Source organism: Stigmatopora argus, chromosome 9, assembly GCF_051989625.1.
Source record: "Stigmatopora argus isolate UIUO_Sarg chromosome 9, RoL_Sarg_1.0, whole genome shotgun sequence".
NCBI classification, from domain to species: Eukaryota; Metazoa; Chordata; class Actinopteri; order Syngnathiformes; family Syngnathidae; genus Stigmatopora; species Stigmatopora argus.
Window position 1 is genome coordinate 6,461,576 of NC_135395.1, and position 21,058 is coordinate 6,482,633.

At 38.4% G+C, this 21,058-nt stretch overlaps 1 protein-coding gene and 1 long non-coding RNA gene across 3 annotated transcripts in view; one reads left to right on the forward strand and one right to left on the reverse strand.

Moving 5' to 3' along the window:
- The window catches only part of zic6 (zic family member 6), a 110,453-nt gene extending 95,590 nt beyond the window's left edge, over positions 1-14,863 (forward strand). Inside the window, exon 4 of the transcript XR_013303177.1 lies at positions 8,997-14,863. The gene's annotated coding sequence lies outside the window, so the exon portion shown is untranslated. The remainder of the gene's footprint in view (positions 1-8,996) is intronic.
- Positions 7,383-21,058, reverse strand: part of LOC144082161 (uncharacterized) — a 37,188-nt gene continuing 23,512 nt past the window's right edge. The window contains exons 3-4 of one of the 2 annotated variants that reach the window (XR_013303179.1): positions 7,783-7,923; positions 7,383-7,698 (exon numbers count right to left, since the gene is read on the reverse strand). This is a non-coding gene — a long non-coding RNA (uncharacterized LOC144082161). Of the gene's footprint in view, positions 7,699-7,782; positions 7,924-14,910; positions 19,029-21,058 lie in introns of those variants that run through there. The other variant, XR_013303178.1, reaches the window with a different exon arrangement.

Consider the following 21,058-nt stretch of genomic DNA (forward strand, 5'->3'; position numbering starts at 1 on the left):
GCAATCACAGGTTGATTTAGGGTTTTCTCTGTGTCACTTAAATAATACTTAATAAACAAAAATATTTTGTCAATGCAGAGTAACTGGGGAATAATTCTTCTGTAATAAACTCTATTCCAAACCCAATCTTCATTCGATTATTCGGAATAAAAATTAATGCAATAATCGATTAAAAATAGTTTATAAGTACACTCAAAGAACATTAATTCTTTTGTATGATTGGAATCAAACCTCAGGTTTCAAATCACAATCTTTACAAAAATGAAAAACTCCGGAAAATCGTAGTATAAAATGTATCTTGTTTCGAAGAGTGATATATTTGATATTCTTATTCCATTTTAAAAGTGTTTGTTTTAGCTAGTTCCTATTATCTCATCAGGTAAAAACCTATAAACATAGCTACTGTGTCTATGCAATTATTCATATTTCATTACATAATGTGATATATATTAGAACTCTTACATGACATAAATCAGAAAATAACTTCTTAGTGTTGCAGGCAAAGCAGGATCACTTAATCGGACATCAATGAGCATGCTTTAAATATGCATTTAACGCACTCCGCTCCGTGGGCTGTTGCTTCCACCAAACTGAATCAGATAAGACTTGCTTCCCAGGGGCTTCTGTTTGCTGCATGTTCATACACTCCACAAGATTGCAAGGTTGCTTACACTACGCAAAATAAATGAAAGCAACTTTCAACCGGTTGGAATATGTTTGTCACCCTGAGGATATTTTGGGATTTCATTTTTTTTAACGGTCATTTTGTCGCTTCTGCTTGGTGAACTCTTTGACCCATAATAGCTTTTCGTTTGATATTTTGAAATGAAACTCTTCAGCTAATTGGATAAGTGGCAAACAAAATTACACTGTAAAAAGTAAAGCCTCTGATAAGTTATGCTAATGTTAAGATTTTATGTAAAAACAACCTAAATGTTCCCATTTTCTTCAGGAAAATGTTACTTTTGAGTCTTCCTGACTCGTTTAATATGTTAAGAATGATAAAACAAATTGTGTTAAATTATAAAGGCAAAACATATATAAATTGTGTGAACTTGAAATGTCAGGTTGTGTGAACTTAATCCTAGCCTACCTCCCAATGCCTGGCAACAGCTTAGTTAACCAGGCCGTTCAGCTCAATGTTCTATGCATCGCTCTTTCATTGAAGTAAGCCAGGTTTTAATTCCGTCTGTATCAACTTATTACGTATGTAATTAAACTATCCATTCAGACATTCATTCATTTTCCGTACTGCTTATCCCCACAAGGGACGCAGGGGGTGCTGGATCCTTTCCCAGTCGACTATGGGCAGCAGGTGTGGGAGACCCTGAATGGGTTGCTTCCCAAATAAAGTTTTCAGTTTATTTAAAATTTTCAATTAGGTTAACTTAACTTTAAGCCAGTTTATTTTATCATCTTTAGTTCCATTTACTTAACATACTCACAAACCCGCTTTACTAAAAAAGGGATTTTTCAGCTAAAACTTGACTTACTTTTTCCATCAAAACTTGAAATTTCAAAGTGACAGATTCATTTGCAATTCCAACTTCTCTTAATTTGAATTTTTGTTGTTGCTATTTATTTTACAGTGTTGATGTGCTGAGATTTTTTTTTATCAATTGGAGTATCAGATAAAAATACTTTCATCTTACTAGCTATTATAACAAATTGATTCCGCAGAAAATGCCCAAGCATGCAACATATTTTCATTCAATTAGTGATTTTATTCATATAAAAAAATCAAAAGATTTGATCATTTTCCAAAGCAAAAACATGAAGTAATTTTAACATCAAAATGATAAGCCTGCACTTAGGGGGGAACACTGAAATGGTTGAATTTTTACTATCGATGACAAAGAAACTTAAGTTAAACAAGGTCTCCAAATAATTAATCAATGAACATTCCAGTTGTCGATTACTATATTAATTAGTTGTGTGGAATATTACCAACAAAATAATCAAACTTCATATTGTGTAGTACTCAAGGTGAATTTGTAAACACTGGTCAGCTTTAACAAAAAAAATGACTGTGATAAGTACAAGACGCTCCCCTACTTACGAACATTCAACTTACGAACAACGGTACATACGAACATGTCTGCAAATTGCGTTTAAGTCGAAAAATGTTCGTAAGTCCAATTTTGTATTTTTTTCCGAGTAGTGCTTCTTTCGGCCGCTAATACCGACGCCTGGCGCTGTGAGGGCTCAGCTCACCCAGCATCTACCTTCTTCGTTGCAATGCGGAAATGCGTGAACGTATCTCCAGTGCGCAAAGAACCTTTTTCATTTGTATCATTAAATATCTCGTGCATCCATTATTGAATATGGTTGATAAAATGCAAAAGGCTTCTATTGAGGGAGTTGCAAGGAAGAGGAAAGCCATTTCATTTGAAACGAGTGGCAATAATAACGAAGCTTGATGCGCGTGAGAGTGGTGAGCGTTTCACGGGCATACAACTTGAATCGTTCGACCGTCAGTACCATTTATAAACAGAATGATCGAGCAGCAGGACCCAAATATTGAACGTTGCACAATGTTTGCAAATCAATTGAATGATGCCATACAGTGCTACCGCATCATTTATGATGAAAAAAAGAAGAAAACTGTGCAATCGTTTTTAGATCGCTTCTTTCGGCCAGTTTCTAATACATAAATCTCTCTCTCTCTCTATACAGTACTGTACATATTCTCTCCATTTTATTAAATGATTTTTTCAGTACAAACCAATGCGTGTTACTTATACAAGCCTTAAACATACAAATGCACTTATATAAACCTTCAATATACTTATATAGGCCTTAAACATAAATTATAATACAAAATATAGCACTGAATCAACTTACAAACAAATTCAACTTATGAACAATCGCTCGGAACCTAACTCGTTCGTAAGTAGGGGAGCATCTGTACTACCGTATGCATGCATGTACATCTATGTGTATGTATGTATATATGTGCTTATTTATATATGTATGTGTATGTATGTATATATGTGCTTATTTATATGTATGTGTATTTATGTATGTATATGTGCTTATATATGTATGTATATGTATGTATATATGTGCTTATATATGTATGTGTATATATGTATATATGTGCTTATTTATATATGTATGTGTATGTATGTATGTATATATGTGCTGTTGGGTTCATTCTGGGATGTTACTATATGTTCATTTGGAATTAATGGAATAAAGCTGAAAGGAAGTTTTATTAAGGGGATCATGTGCAAATTTATAATATAGGGGGGAATGTTGGAGTAATCATTATTATAAATGTGTTTGCAATGAATATAAAGCCTTATAATATACATGCTTACTATATTAATCAATATATTTGCTTATTAGGAATAGTAATGCTCATCCTAAATGTGTAACTATATTAAACAATATATATATATGTGTTGATCGCTTTCAACGAAGACAAACACTTACGCCAAGGTCGCTCTCCAGGACAGCTGGGTCCAGCGAGAGATACAAGTTCGCAAGGACATAAAACAATACATTAAGTTCTTGCTCCGAGGACTGAGTACTGGAAGATACACCTCAACCCTTTCCCCAGATGCGAGTTCGCAATGAAGATCGGTGAAGGACGCTTAAATTGTTGTTGGCTCAACGGATGGCTATCAATCAACTCGCATATTGTTTTTCCTTTGTGACGCTTGATATGGAATTGTTTTGTTTCTTGCTTACGCAATTGGATCGATTACTCGCATATTGTTTTAATTTGTGACGCTAGGTTGACGCTTGGGTTGCTTGATTATGGAATTGTTTTGTTTCTTGCTTACGCAAATGGAATCGATAACCTTGTAATTGTTTTGATTTGAAGCCTTAAATGGGCAGGACATAATGCCGCTCTTTAGAATAATCTTGGTCGGCCGAGCGGTCCGGATGTATTCTCTTCTTGCAAGAATTAAATGGTGAGATGTGACTACAGATGCCTTTTTTATTGAAAGCTGAATTGGAAAAACCTAAGGATAAACGTACAATTGGATGAACCTAACATGTGCTTATATATATGTGTGTATGTATGTATATATGTGCTTATTTATATATGTATGTGTATGTATGTATATATGTGCTTATATATATATGTATGTGTATGTATGTATATATGTGGTTATATATGTATGTGTATGTATGTATATATGTGCTTATATATATATGTATGTGTATGTATGTATATATGTGGTTATATATGTATGTGTATGTATATATATATATATATATATATATATATATATATATATATATATATATATATTTGTATGTACACGTATATATATATATATATATATATATATTTGTATGTACACATATATATATATATATATATATATATATATATATATATATATATATATATATATATATATATATATTTCAGCAACATGCTTATTTATTTATATATTTATTCATGTATTTATTTATTAACTTACTTATTACCTATCTATTTATGTCTAAAATGCCTTTTCCTATTTCTGCATCCTCACCCTCTTGCTACTGCGACAACGAAATTTCCCGAATACAGGATGAATAAAGTTATCCAATCCAATCCATTCATTTCTTTTCTAAACTGCTTATTCTTATGATATTCGTGAGGGTTCTGGAGCCTAGCTATGGGCAGGATGAGATAAACACCCTGAAGTGGTTGACATCTATGTAAAACTTTGTTCTCTATCCATTCATTCATTTTCTGTCCTGCTTATCCTCACAAGGGTCATGCGGAGTTCTGGAGCCTATCCCAACCAACTATGAGCACTTGAACTCTTTATATAAATAGTCATGCAGGTTACACAACACTAGGATGACGTGCATTCGTGCCGTATAGATTTATCACGACTTAACAAAATGACATTTCTCCAAAGAGGCCCAAAAAAACCAAAACAGTCATGTTATACAGACGGAGAGGGGGCGGGGTGATGGGGTGTCATTTATCAGTGCTTGCTTGCATCAGGGTTCAAAAGTAATCTCGTCTTTGTCTAATTCCACACGTTTTATTTCTGTAACTGAGAAATCTGTTCAGGGGCCCTAACATTTCTTTTCCAACTGTCAGGGTGTCATTTGTCAGGGGGAAAAAAGACGATGTGAAAGTGAATGCCCACCCCCAGTCCGTCTGTATGTTGTGAGGTTATTGCTGTAAACAGGCGAGGTGCGCATGTGCACGCCAAGCAGTCAACTTTTCAGTCAAACAGGCTTTCCGAAGACAGCTTTTACGACGGCACCTTGTTGTTTGTTCGCCTTTTTCAGTCACATCGAGTCAATCATTTGCTGCTTTGAAGCTGTTTTTTCCCCCATGCGAGTTTTCACAAGAATAGCAAAGCACATGCAGAAGCAGAGTCTCTTTTATTTTGCGTACCGCTACCAAAAACTAATGAAAGTTTCAATGATAAAAAAAACTCCTTATATTTCTTGAAAGAGAACTACTAAATCAGTGATTCATCACCTCATATTCACTCCTTTTCACTCCCAAGCTGCTGCACTGCCAATCTGAGGATTTTTATTCATATCATAAAAAATTCAACAGGAGAAAAGTTAGAAAAATGTTCGCAAAAAAATAATTTGGTAATAGAGATGTAACTAATACCTTTGGGAATGACTTCAAACTATTTCTATTTTATACAAGAGATACAGTAATGATGATTTTACAAAACCAAAAGTATTTTTTATTACTCTGAACCACAATGAAAAGAAAATGAATAACTATTAGTTTTACAACTTTGACAGCTCTTTTTATTTCCACACACAATCCATTCTTTTTCGTAAAGTACACACATAACACGGGGAACACAATTTTTGTTGAGTTAGTTTTCACAGTTGTTTGAAATAAGTTTGGGGTGCACAATCTACCATAATTTCCCCATAAAAATATCCCCTCAACACAAATTTAGGTTTAGCAGTTGTTTGGAGTGCACAATTTAAACTCTAGTCAGATTTTATAGCATAAAAGCCTATAAAAAATACCTTCTGCCCTAACTTCAGGGACTTTTCGGATTCCGAATGGATATCCGATTTTTCCCGTGTACTCCATGTTCTTTTTCCTCTTGCTCTTCTTTTTGGTCTCCCCCCAGTGTGTGTGTTGCCAGCAGTCTGGGCGGAGTTGCCGTTAAGTCATTAGCAAGCCCCGGTACTGATAATGAAAGCAGGGAGGTGGTCGGGCCTTCGGTGGCACACACTAGAGAAAGGCTAGTTTAGGATAATTACCTGGTGAAGGCGCCGAGATGGGAAAGATGCCTGGCTTTTTGGCAAGCTCTTGACGTTGAACTCTAGTATAACCGAGAAGCATACCTCTTTGGATATCGATTATGTAGGGTTGTCACATTTAATTGACATGTAGAATTGATTATCAATTAATCGACAGTTTTTTTGAGAGTTGATAAATAGTTTAAAGACAGTGTTGGCTTAAAAAAATGCAAAAACCTCTTCTCCTAATACTAATATAATTAGTTTTTAATAATCTCCATCAATAGGAGAGAATTACTAAATTTGAAGGTTATTGTAACTGTTTCCGTAAAATCTGGTGTTTGTGTCCAAGATAACTCAAAAATGAATAAAGGGATTATTATCAAAATTTGAGGACGTTTCTAATATAAAACAAAAGAAATAACTGCATTTGGACGTGATGAGGTTACAAAGGTCCGAAAATAATTTTGTGATAACGTCATGGATTAGGCTCAAATTTGTTGGGTAGGTAATCTGATAAAATTAAAAAAAATGGTAGACCTGGATCTAAAGGTAGAGTGGTAGTGTGTTCTATTTTTTAAAAATCTTTATTTTTTTAAATTTCATTGTCTCTAAATGACAACAATTGAAGTCCAATTCATTTTGACCGTGGGGTAATCATTCGCTGCCAGCTTTTCCCTGTCAAAAAGGATTAGACACCAAGCGTAATGTCTATAAAGGGTGACGTAAACTCTGTTTATTAAATTGTATTTGATCAAGATAAAATCACAATAAATGGACAATTTATGCAGAAATATAAGAAATTACAAATACCTCATACTCTCTCCACCTATTTTACATTATTTAAATAAATGGACATCTTTCAGCCCAATTATGTAAACACGGCTACATTTCCACATCACACCTGATGATCTCTCGCAGCACACAGGTTGGGAATCTCAGCTTTTTTCAGGTGGAGACTTTGAAGAGCCCATGAGGTCAGGTTTGAAATGGCGGCTCCAGTGCACACCACTGCGAGTTTCCTCTCCTCGCTTCTGCTAATCCATTTTCCACACAACGCATTCCAAATCAAAGCGGCGTCACCATAACACGCCTTAGGAAACATTAAGCCATAGTGCGCTACTTTCATGTGTGATAGCATGGCCCCCTGTCTGCTTTGATGTGCTTACTTTTTTATGCTTTATTAATAAAGCCACACCTTACTCTCCTAACACCACCACATCAGACTCTGCTGCTCCTTTTTTTCTTCTTTTTTTTTCAGAACTCGCTCCCTGCTTCCTAATCCCGCCCCACTCTGTGAAGGGGCTTTGGGGATTGGCCTGTTTATCTATGGAAGGGGGGGATTATTATAGGTAAGGGTAGGGAGAGGGGCTCACGGAGTAGAAAGGGCAGCAAAGGCCAATCAGAGGGCATTGAGAGGCAAGCGGTGCTTTGCTATTGGTTGCCGTGGAAATCTGAAATGTCTTCATCTCCTCTGGTCGCTTCCTTGCTTGAGTGGCTGGCTTTTATTTTCTGGATGGAGGAGCAAAAAATCATTTTAGTTTCCTGGGGTTTTGTGAAAAAAGTGGAAAAACACAAGGCCTGCTCAAAATTTACCTTATGGCAGTTTAGGAACTTCCTTTTTTTATTTATTGTTGTTGTAGATTGTCTTCTCTCGCTGGTATGTAGGAGTGTAGAAGCTCGTTTTTGCTTCTGACAATTTCTGCAAAACACTTTCGCAAGTCATTCACTTGCAATCTGTGGTTGTAGGTTGGGAAAGAGAATCATGTATTCATGTGTTATTTCCTTTCAAAATGTGCTCTATTCTCTGATAATGTTTTTTTTTAGCCCACATTGCTAAAAGCACAGCCTTAGTCTGAGCTTTGGTATAAGCAGTGAAAATATAGTTGACTTTCTTTGTTAACCCTTCATAGGGCATATGACTATTTTTTTATATACGTATTTTTCCACAATACTTTTAAAATAAATGAAGAAAAGTATGGATGAATGAATTGTAAAAAAGGTTAAAACAAACCTAAAGGATTAAAAACTAAATACCATCATAGTTGTGGCCCCCCAAAAATATTCTAACATTGATTTAAAAAAAATAATAATCACAGTATTTTATTTGTTGTCTGTCACTGACGGTGATCAAAGTCTAATTAGTTTAAACTCAGACAATTGGCTATGAATGTTCATGTTTGTGGAAATCGTGCACTTTTCCATGATTGTAATGACAGCTGCAATGATTTAAATATTTATTTATGTATTTTTATGTATTTATTTAAACATTTATCAAAGATCATAATAATATAATAATAATAATAATCGGACATAGGCCCTGTCGTCATTATCACAACACAAAAGCCTACTTGTCATCACACGCAGAAACTGCGTGTGACGAAATTGATGGTGCTTCTCCATAAGCTACGTTTAATCGGCAAAAGACCTAAATAAGTGTAAGTTACGGACTTGTAATTTGTCATTCCGCTGTTGTGGATACAGGTTGCTTACCTCTCGCTTACCTCTCACTGTCTTCCACTTACCTTACCTCAGTCAGCTAGTAGGAGGCAGATCACCAACCAAATCATGACCTCATTGCCTACCATTGATGATGATGGACCAACTGTTTTTTTTTTACCATACAGAAAATTGTTGGCCCCCATTGACAGTGTTAGACGTCCAATCCATTTTGCCTTGGAGGAGTTGACAACGATCATTTGCTGCCAAATGGACGTCCAGAGCAGTTTATGTCAGTGAATAAGTTACATGAGTGTCCTGCAAAGGGTTAAAAGATGTTTGTCGGGCACTTTTCTTGCTCCTCCCCTCAGGTAATCCACCGTCTACGTGATCTGCAGATCCGTCGAGGCCATCGTGGCTCAGAGGTCAACGGGTCGGCTTCAAAGTGTCTCCTCCCCACTTCCTGCCGCCCGGAGTTCCACTTCTCTGGACAGAGGCTCGCCTTCTGCTGCCTCCGCCTCCCGCTGCCCTTCCACCGAGCAGGTTAAGGACACTGAGTGAGTGAAGCCCCTGGCTGTGTGATCTCCTTGAGCACCCTCCCCAGACACCCACACTGGGAGAAGATACCTCCCGTGGAAGCATTTGATGTGAAAATCTGCTTTGGATTTTAACTACCGCCTTAGAATGCATATGCACCGGCAGGCGGTGTTACAAATCCTGTAGGTGGAACACGTTTAAGACGGTAATGAGTTGCTCTGATGTTAGCGCGATATGGCATGACATTATCACTTTTTCAATGCCAGTCATTTTTTTTATTCAGTCACTGGAATTGATAATGATGGATGTCCGAATTATTTTAACTGGGACGGAAAGTTCCGAGGATTGGACGGCTATCGATGATATACACGTTGTGAGTGACATTGTCTTAAGAAAATAGTGTCATGCCCAATGTTCCCTCTAATTATTTGTTTGTCTGGGCAGAATGACAACTTCCCTGAGCACACTGAGTACCGGTGTGAGCAACATCATCATTACTCGCTATGGGCACACACCAGTATCACACCTGCCATAAGCAGGTGCATGTCTACTACACATTAATAATTTAGTAATAATAAAATGTAATGATTAATATCTATGAATGGGCAGCCTGGCGGATGAGTGGTTCGCGCGTCGGTCTCACAGCTAAAAAAAATGGGGATTTTATTTTGTGCGCTCCATATGATTTGCTGTGTGCAGAGAAGACGAGAGTAGTGCGCAATTGCACACGCGCGCAGCTTAGAGGGAACATTGGTCATGCCACTGTTAATGTTTGATCATCAATATTCATTAAAGATTTTCATTATCACACTTTTTAGACTAACTAGCAGACAAGTGGTTTGCGCATCGGCCTCACAGTTCTTGGGTTGTGGTTTCGATCCCAGGTCGGTCCTGCATGTTCTCCCCAGGCTTGTTTGGGTTTTCTCCCACATTCCAAGAACATTTATCGTAGGCTGGTTGCATACTCTAAATTGCCCCTACGTATGAGTGTGTAGCGTGAATGTTTGTCCGTTTCCTCGTGCCCTGCGATTGGCTGGCCACCATTTTAGGGTGATCCCCGCCTGGTACCCAAAGTGGGTTGGGATAGGCTCCAGCACCATAAACCTTGGGAGGATAAGCGGTTCAGAAAATTAATGAATAAGATTATAATAATTAACCTTTTTTAAAATTCCTCTTTTTGCTTTCAATAGAAAAAAATAAACATTTTAAATAAATAAAACATGATTACAGTTTTATCTTTTTTTGAAATAAAAAATAAAGACAGAAAAATAATTTTCAAAATAATGACCGTGTTTTTCCTTTGTTCGTAGTTTTTCAGAAAAAAAATTGAAACTAAGTTTAAAAATACTACAAATATAAATAAAATAATATTTACAACAAATGGGTTCCCAATAAAAGGTTAAAGATGATCACATGTAGCTTCATACATTTTTAAAACTTGATATTGTAAAGTTTATCTGTAGTGACTCCGCATTCATTACTCTTTATTTGAATAACTACTTTTGACTTGAGTCATGTTTTTCTACCAAATGTTACTCAGGTACAATTTTGAGCTCCTCTAACAACCTGAGAATTTTCTCTTTTGTCCGTTTGGTGCATTGGATTAAATTTAGTTGGATGTACCTAATGATATATCCTTTGGGCGTATAGAACATAGCATCCTGTTCTCTGATGGCACTATACACATTTTGAAAGCTGTTATGGGCTGGTCCAAAGAAAAAACCCATATTAATCATTTCTTTTTTTTTAATAGTATTCTGTTCACCGAGCCCAGGCATCCCCCCACCCTCTCTCCATGCAGTATATTAGCAGATCTCAGTATGTCCGTTCTTCTTGTGAACAGGGATAAGAAGGAGCTTGAGGGAGAGGAAATAAAGGTCTGACGAGTTTTGGCAAGGAGACGATGGAGGCTGAGACAGATGGCATGAAGTCTGCGGCACTCTGGCGTTGCTCGCCTGGTGCTAAAATCCTCCTCTCCACAATCCAACAAATCCTACCAGGAGGCTGGGGAGTCTGTCACACCACTCCACAGCCCCCCCATCAGCACCCCACCTACATCCCACACGCCCCAGCCTGGGACCACATTTTTTTTACCCCCACATTAACAGATATAAAGATAAGGTTATTAATGAGATCCAGCAGGTGGGACATCTGCAAAAACTCACGTCAACTCTCACATCAACGCATTTACCACATTTGTTTTGACTATACATCGCACCTTAGTGTGTACGTCGCACCGGCCAAAAATGCCTAATGATATGAATGAAAACCATACTGTATTTTATGAAAGACCACGAAATAACTGTCTAAATAGTTGTCTGTCAAAGACATAATAACCAGTTAATTAGAAAACTATTGCCCTTACAACACAACATATTTTCCCAAACTCTCGAGTCCCCTCCAAAACCATTAGTCTTCCAATTAGGTATCTTTTCTAAAGACGCTCACCAGCTCTGGAAGTAGCCTTTCTCGTGGCTGTCAGTATTAAAAAAAAAAAGGAAAACATCAAGTCGAACCTGTGTTTCAGTTACAGCCCTCACCAAATGAAGAAAAAGAGTCTGATTTATTATACTCCATAAAATGCAGAAAATGTGTAATGACATGATATCATATAAATACATATACAGTAAACACAAATATGAACAAATGAAAATCAGAGTACCGATGTAACTTTTTTTCTTTTTTACAGGAGCACTGTTATACCTGTTAACTTACACATTTTTTCCATATTTTATAGGTTTTTTGATCATTTCAAATAGTGTTCGTCTTATAACAACTTTTGTACGGGTAAAACATGTTAGAAAAAAATGTACACTTTTTGTAAGACCGATCTCATCTTTCCATTTCGGCTATAATTCGGATTGTCTCGGACGCTGGTAGCAGATGAAAACGTCATCATCGATTGCTAATGTTGGCATGCTTTGACCATGATTTGCACATGCGCGTCAGTCACTTCCGCCTTTTCACTATATAAATATAGCGCCTCAGCAATCAATGTACTCAGACAGTCAAGCTGTGAGCGTCGTACAGCGACATCTACAGAATCTTGAATTTAGTGCATACAAAAGGCGCACCGACCTTGTTCACTTTTGGGGAAAATTTTAGACTTTTAAGTGTGCCTTATGTGACTAAATATGTGCCACGTTCCATTTGTACGGTTCATTATCAATTAATAAGGGGAAATGCAATCATAAATAAGGGCGATGAGCGATTGGCCGAGGTTGACAGGTATGCACTGTAGACCCAAACCTGAAATTTTTGTCCACATAAGTAGAATGATTAGGGCCACAAAATTTAACCCTTTTAAAAGCAAGTAGGCGGCCCTGCGGATGAGTGGTTAGCACATCGGCCTCACAGTGGGAGTCCTGGGTTCAAATCCAGGTCGGTCCACCTGTGTTGAGTTTGCATGTTCTCCTGCGTGGGTTTTCTCCGGGAACCCCGTTTTCCTCCCACGTTCCAAAGACATGCATGGTAGGCTGATTGGGCACTCTAATTGCCCCGAGGTATGAGTGTGAGTGTGAATGGTTGTCCGTTCGGCTGCCCACCGATACAGGGTGTCCCCTGCCTCTGGCCCAAAGTCAGCTGGGATAGGCTCCAGCACCCCCCGCCACCCTAATGAGGATAAAGCGGTTCAGAAAATGAGATGAGAGATGAGAGGAAAAGGCAATTGACTATTTTTATTAATTAAAAAACTATTTATTTTTCCAATTAATGAATGTAAATACATAAATAACGGATGTGCAAAGATTTTCTAGAATTTTACTAAAACTTGGTCCGAAAACCTTTTCACCCAAATTACATGAACAAAACGGAAGTTGCATTGGTGGGAAAAAAAATTGGTAAAAAAAAATTAAATGGAAAGGAACATTTTTCAACACTGCTGTCGCTACCAACCATTCAGTTGCACCTATCGCTTGCCATTGACAATGAAGGGGGCACATCCAATCATTTAAAATGTGAAGAGCAATCATGGGACACATGAAGTTTGCTTTTGCGGGCCACACGATAAGGAGGGGTGGACCTGATCTGGCCCCAGGGCCTTGAGTTTAAACCCTATGCTCTGGGAGGAAAAGCTTAGTGAAGCGAGATGACCTTTTGCATTTTGGAAAAAAAAGTGGGAAGAAAGGCATAAGAAGCTTTGTCTTGCATCAGATCCTCCCCAGCCCGTTCGGACAATCTCAATCCTGACAAAACAGAGCCATTTTCCAAGACTCCCCGTGGGCCTCGAAATCCAAAGTGGACAGTAAGTGTAACTGTGATTACACTCAGTAGCGCAAAACCAACAACTGGATCACGAGCTCGGCGTGACATCTCCAAATATCGCGCTCGTGTTTGGTCTATTTTTTGTCGCTCTCCACGCGAGCGCTTCTTCCAGTAAGAACAATCTCATTTGTTTTGTGCTCGCACATCTCCGTCTCACTCCCCGCGCCGTCTTTCCGCTGCCCGCCTTCTGTTTGTTTTAATGAATGACTTTGGAAATGAGGTGCCGCTGTGAGGAGGTCACATGGGGCCTCGGCATCGCATTACTGTTAATGATAATAAAAAGAACAATCTGTGCTAAAGCTTTCTGGTGATATATCTTTTTACTCTTTCCCACTTCACTTCACATATGGAGGAAATATTTTTATCCGCTCTGGTACTGAATTGATGTTGACGCAATTAAAATGCACCATAAATATGATGCTGCTGTAGTTGTTTTTGTGTGTGTTAGAAAAGGCTGCTGTGATGAAAGGTTTACAGCATCGTGCCATCTGGGTTGCAAAGTACCCCACCATTCCTCACATCAGGCATGCGGGGGAACACGATAGAACATATAGTGCATATACCCTGTGGTAATGTTTTAAGTGCATACTGAGAAGATTGACGGAAGTTTCAGGATATGTTGACGTGACTTTCTGAGAACACGAGCTCACATTGATGTTTTCACCATTGTTAACCGTCTCAATGGTGAGTAGCGGCCTCACACTGTTACATAAAGTGGTCTCGTTCAGATCTATTCTGACATTCACAACTAGACGATTAGTCGCAGAGATCCAATCTTCTGGCTGTCCTTTCCTTTGCGGCGTCCCCGTCGTCAACCTGCTGGACCAGAGGGAGTCCATTTGGATGGCTTGGCTTGGTAGCCAGGCTCCTGCCAGCAGTCGAAGCATCCTCGCTCGGTTCATTGATCGGGCGACAGGCTACCTTTGGATGCCGCCAAAGTTAAAGGTCAGCACAGGGCGATCTTGTTTGCTCATCCTGTAAAGAGACTCAGTGGTGTTACAGAGATTAGTACAGTGGTACCTCGAGATACGAGCTTAATCCGTTCCGGGACTGAGCTCGTATGACAAGTTACTCGTAACTCGAGGTAAAGTTTCCCATTGAAATGAATGGGAAACAAATTAATTCGTTCCAACTCTCTGAAAAAAAACACCAGAAACAGGATATTGGATTGAAAAAAAAGTTTTATTTCTTATAATTCGCCATATATTGACAAAGTAATAAATAACGAGTGGTTTAATAGAAATAAAGTGTTTAATCTAACTAAAATTGGCCGGATTTCGCCGAGGGGAGAGGGGCTTCGGTTTTTTTTTTCCTCCACACAACGCACTCGTAAACAGAACAAACACTCCACCCTCACGTTCGCTATCGATGGGCTGTTTGCTGTCGTACTATTCCCTTCAAAATATTCCGAAAATGATGCACACAAATGTCCTCACAATCAGAGAACGCACGACCACTTGCCAACTATCAGCAAGCAGTCTTATCAGCGATCGCACCGCTGCTCATGGGAGCTTCGGAGGCGCTGGCTAGCGGCTCATTTTAGCTTGTAGCATCTGTGTTCGCATCCCCTCGAACGGCGACTATGATAGAGTTGCTACCGGGGATGCTGTTGCGAGCCAGTGCCCCCGATGTTCTTATGAGCAGCCAACGAGCAGAGTCTTTTATCAGCGATCGCCCCGCTGCTCATGGGAGCTTCAGGGGCGCTGGCTAGCGGCTCCTTTTAGCTTGTAGCATCTGTGTTCGCATCCCTCGAACGGCGCCTATGATAGAGTTGCTACCGGGGATACTTTTGCGAGCACGAGTATACTTCATTACCCAGAAAGCCCTCTTTTCACCGCGCATGCGCGTTGTGCGTTTCCTGGTCTGAATAGCTCATCCGGTGCTCGTAAATATTGTTATACACGAAAGATATGCCAAAAAAAATGCCATGGCAACCTGGCTTGGTCGCATCACGAAACTTTGACCGCATCACGGGCGAATTATTCGATCGAAATTTCCCCCGTAAGACGAGCATTCCGTATGACGAACGGTCGTATGACGAGGTACCACTGTATTAGACTCTCAGGGCACAAAAAGTAATACTTTTGGGAGGTGAAATCTTGGTCTCAGCGCAAACTAATGTTCTGTTTTTGTTGAGGACAAGCAGTGGACAACCATGTTCCAGTGCCATTGATGGTGATAGATGTGCTATGTCAGCCATCACAATTGAAATACTGGGGATTTAACATTTACCACTGTGAAAGATATTGAATCAGTTTAAATTTGCTGTCATGGGGGTCAAAGGTCATAGAGGTCTGAAAAAGTGTTTTGCTGTAACTTGATAGCAGATTAGCATATTTAACTCAAATGTGTAGGGTAGGTTAAATGTTGGGAAGAGAAATGGCCAAAGAGATTAGAAATATCGGGACACTTTGAATTTGGCTGCCAAGGCTCTTTTAGGAGTGTTCTTCTAAAAAAATGGGGGAAGTCTGTAAATATTGTAGTTAAAAAGCTTTTATTGTTAAATAAATGATTGTTACAGTTGATTGATGTCGCCAAAAAGAGGTAAGATGACAAGGATCATTCATTCATTTTCTGAGCTGCTTATCCTCACAAGGGTCATGGGGGTGCTGGAGCCTATCCCAGCTGACTTCGGGTACATCCTGAAATGGAATTGGTGGCCAGCCAATCGCAGGGCACGAGCAGACAGACAACCATTCACACTCACACTCACACCTATGGGCAAATTTGAGTGTTCAATCAGCCTACCGGCATGTCATTTGGAATGTGGGAGGAAATCACAGGACCCAGAGAAAACCCACAGAGGCCCAGGGAGAACATGCAAACTCCCCACAGGAGGACCGACCCAGATTCAAACCCAGGACCCCATGAGTACGAGGCCAACATGCTAACCACTCATCCGCCGGGCCGCCCACTTGCTTTTTAAAGGGTTAAATTCTGTGGCCCTAATCATTCTACTTATGCTGACAAAAAAAATCAGGTTTGGGTCTACAGTGCATACCTGTCAACCTCAGCCAATCGCTCCCCTTATTAATGACTACAATTCCCCTTATTAATTGATAATGAACTGTACAAATGCAATGCACCACATATTTAATCACATAGGGCGCACTTAAAAACAGAGCGACATTTTCCCCAAAAGTGAACAAGGTCGTGCGCCTTTTGTATGCACTAAATTCAAGATTCTGTATGTCGCTGTATGTAGGTTCAAATGTAGAAGCGACTTTTTCATTTTGTCATTTAACATTCCAACACATTTGGTGTGCTTCATATCATCCTTGCCATGTAAATGTGAACATAACTCATTTTCGTCATTTGACCCATGTCATCACTTTTTGTTGGGGTTTTCAAGAGGGACAGAACTATTTATGTTTAGGTTTTTATAACAAAAAATAAATGAAACTCCTCAACAAGCAAGTAGTCATAGCATTAAACATGTTTTAGATTGCATGTATGTATGGAGTATAAACAAAGTACAGACGCTCCCCTACTTACGAACATTCAACTTACGAACAACGGTACATACGAACATGTCTGCAAATTGCATTTAAGTCCAAAAATGTTCGCAAGTCCAATTTTGTATTTTGCGCCCTTTTTTCGGAGTAGTACTTCTTTCCGCCGCTAATACCGACGCCTGGCGCTGTGAGAGCTCAGCTCACCCAGCATCTACCTTCTTCTTCGTTGCAATGCGGAAGTGCGTGAATGTATCTCCAGTGTGCAAAGAACCTTTTTCATTTGTATCATTAAATATCTCATGCATCCAATATTGAATATGGTTGGTAAAAAGCTAAAGGCTTCTATTGAGGGAGTTGCAAGGAAGAGGCAAGCCATTTCATTTCAAACGAGTGGCAATAATAACGAAGCTTGATGCGCATGAGAGTGGTGAGCGTTGCACATTCAGTACCATTTATAAACAGAAAGATCGAGCAGCAGGACCCAAATATTGAACGTTGCACAAAGTTTGCAAATCAATTGAATGATGCCATACAGTGCTACCTCATCATTTATGATGAAAAAAAGAAGAAAACTGTGCAATCGTCATTAGGTCGCTTCTTTTGGCCAGTTTCTAATACATAAATCTCTCTCTCTACAGTACTGTACATATTCTCTCCATTTTATTAAATGTTTTTTTTCAGTACAAACCAATGCGTGTTACTTATACAAGCCTTAAACATACAAATGCACTTGTATAAACCTTCAATATACTTATATCGGCCTTAAACATAAATTATAATACAAAACATAGCACTGAATCAACTTACAAACAAATTCAACTTATGAACAATCGCTCGGAACCAATTGCGTTCGTAAGTAGGGGAGCGTCTGTATGTAGGGTGTGTATATAAATATGCAAGATTTTTAAATAATATACAATACGGTATAGCTAAAAAATACCCAATGTAATTACAAATACCAAATATAAACTGAGATATATTTCCAGTTGTTTTTACTTACTTTATACAAGGAAACATTAATTCATTTTTTGAACCGCTAATCCTCACTAGGGTTTCAGGGGTTCACAAAAATAGCTCAAAACAAATACAAAAATGAACAAAGTTAATGTAAACATAGCATTAAAACCTTTCTATTTTTCTTACCCACTTGTCCTGTCAACCCCAAATGATAAAATAAACAAAAAAACAACAACAACAAAAACAATTACACCAAAAAGCAAACTATCATGCAATAACATTTTGAATGACTGGTTGCTAGGCTCCCAGTTTGGCAAAAAACAAAAACAAATGTGGTATTTTTTCAAATGTTTGCAAAAAAAAATTATTATTAGTGCCTAAAATCAATTTATCGCTCAAGCCTAATTAGTCATTCTATGTAATAGCAGTGTAGTCTAACTTTCCCATAAAAAAAACTCATTTTCTATGCTAATGTTAGGCCATTCTTGGTGTACAAATATTTTAAATGTGTAATGGGCAAGAAAATAGCCATCTATTAGCCATCTAAAAGGTAGCTTGTCTTTTATTTTTCATTTTTTTTATTTTTTTTATAATGGCTAGCTTTGATAGAGTTATAAATGTATTACATTTGTCTGCTTTCATCTCATACAAACTTGTGTTGGTCTGTGAATCCCCCTTCCGAGAGTCTTTGGGCCCAGATTTGTCCCCTGGGTTTTCATAAGTCAAACTTGTTCCTATTTTTGTGTCACGCGTGTTATAATTGCTGTTGGTTTTTCAAGATATTGCTGTCCCCTTGCAAATTAAAAGCGCCATCCTGCTACTTTCCTCGCAAGAAAATTGCTTAATAAATGAGGAGGCCCCTGCTTTGCGCTGATGATCACAATTGCAGCAAAATTGCTCACCTGAGGGATGAAGCGCCACATTGTGCTCTTCGCTTGCCGCGTAATACACGACCAGGTTTGAAAAGAGCAGGATAATTGTCATCGTTGACAGGAACTCTCACTTGACTGGAGGGGTGAGGGGACGCCAACCACGCATGGAGAGGGTCACACGGCGCAGGGTCCACGGGATGATTGTTTGTTCGCCAAATCAGGAATGTCGCACATGGAGATGATTGTCTCCTCCCTCTGTCAGGTTGGGTGTGTTTTTTTTTCCTATCCATTTTTTATATCCAGCCACGGAGACCTCATCCTGGGAAATTGAGCAATTTCTGATTGAAAACAGTGCTGGTAATTAGAGCACTTATTATTTGTAACCACTTGGCATTGCATTAGTATGCAAAGCTGGCAGTCAGCTTATCGTGGGGAAAACGTTTGTTTCCTTAATTGCCCTCTTAGGACAAAAGTGAAGGGGTGGGTGTCGGGAGAGGGGGGAATGCTGCAGGAAGAATGGTGCGTTCAGGGAAAAATGGGGGTTAAACTGCAGTAATGGGCCGCACACGCATGGACGCACACGCGGGCCCACATATGAGCAAACTGAAGGGCACAAAAGGCAAAACATTCCACGACACACACATTGGAGTTCAAATTGGAGTTGTTTAAATAGCTATTCATCACCGTCTGCTTTTAATGACTCCGTCTTGCGCTTGAAATGAAGAATTCATCACGCAATGATGCAATGTGTCCAATTTTTAAGGATTGCTAAGCATAAAAAAATGACCGTCTTGAAGTCTTTTTCCTAATCCTTCTGGAAAAATTGCTTATATTTCACATTTTTCTGAAGTGGAGTGATTTATTATGGAAGTGTATTGCTTTCACACCAGGAAAAAGTTCATCATAACATTACAGCATGATAAGTTTGGTTCATTAACTTAAGAATTTCCACGTTAAAACATGAGAGGTTGCACGTTTTAATGCCAGGTTTCATGTTATAAAGAAGAAATTCCTTCTGGTTCATTTTACTGAATTGGAGTCCTTTTTATCTGTAGTTTAAATTGCTAAGCTGTTGAGATACTATTTTCCAGACTCTCAAATTGCTCGCTCAAGAACTACGTGCCACTTCTATAAGACAGCAAAATAAATAAAACAAAACCATATTCATTCTTGTCCCTTTTTTTCTATAGTAATATTAGATTATTCTTAGATTAGATGTATATTTGATGTTTTATAGGCATTAAAAGAAAACAAAACAAAAAAAAACTCTTTATTGGTCCATATGTATGCATCAATTTTAAAATATTGCAAAAAAAATCTGAACTTCATCATGTTACAATTTAAAACTAATTATGCTTGCCCTAGCAATTAGCAAGTCAAATATAAAATTTGTCGTGGAAGAAAATATTGAAATTGCTGTTAGAAAATGACATTTCCTATTTTAAATTGTGAATTTAACCACCTTGATGTGAAACCCATCGTTAAAATGTCAAATGTGTTAGATTTTAACGAGCAAATGAGAATTTATTTTTTGCAGTGTCAAACTTGCAGCATATACAAAGCAAACATTAAACCAAAGACAAACACAAATATACCAAACTACAGCGTGACATTTTTTATTGTGCATGAAAATAATTAATAACATGGAAAAAAGGTGCAATGATCACATCTCACAACCCTCCCTATGATAGCCTATTGGAATCAATAATTGAGATTTTTGGCTCTTTTTTGGCTTTGTTCAATTCACCTGAGGCAGAAAAAAAGAGGGAGTAAGAGAGAAAGAAAGATTGGCCAAAAGTCGCAGAGACTTTGGAAATAATGAAGTAAACAAAACCGCTTGAACAGAGTGAGCGTCTTGGTGATATGTTTGATTAAACAGAGAGGTAGTATTCTCTTCTCAATCAATACAACATTGCTTTTGCGACCAGTCTGCTGTTTGCCAGGTAACAGGTTGTCAACAGGTGAGCGAGGTGACGAGAATCAAATGAACGACACCTGGTTAGTTCTGATTGATTGTTTTTCTTCTGGCACCATTGTTATGATTAAATTCCAGGTGGTAAATAAGTCCATATAAGTGTGATTTTCTCAATAAATAAATTTTCAAAAAGTGTAAAATGTTACATAGTTTTCATTCAAATTGAACAATAGGATACCTTGTTCAAGTGTAATCAGTTGATTGCAGTCAAGTGCTAGTTATTTTAGAAGACGCCTCATTGGTTAAACTGTCGACACCGGATCAGTTGGAACAAAGACCTTGACCCACTCCTTTCCGGAATTGGTTTAAGACCCCTGCTTTAAGCCCTATCAGTCCAGCCCATTTGAATTGGAGGTCAGAAGGTGATTGATCAT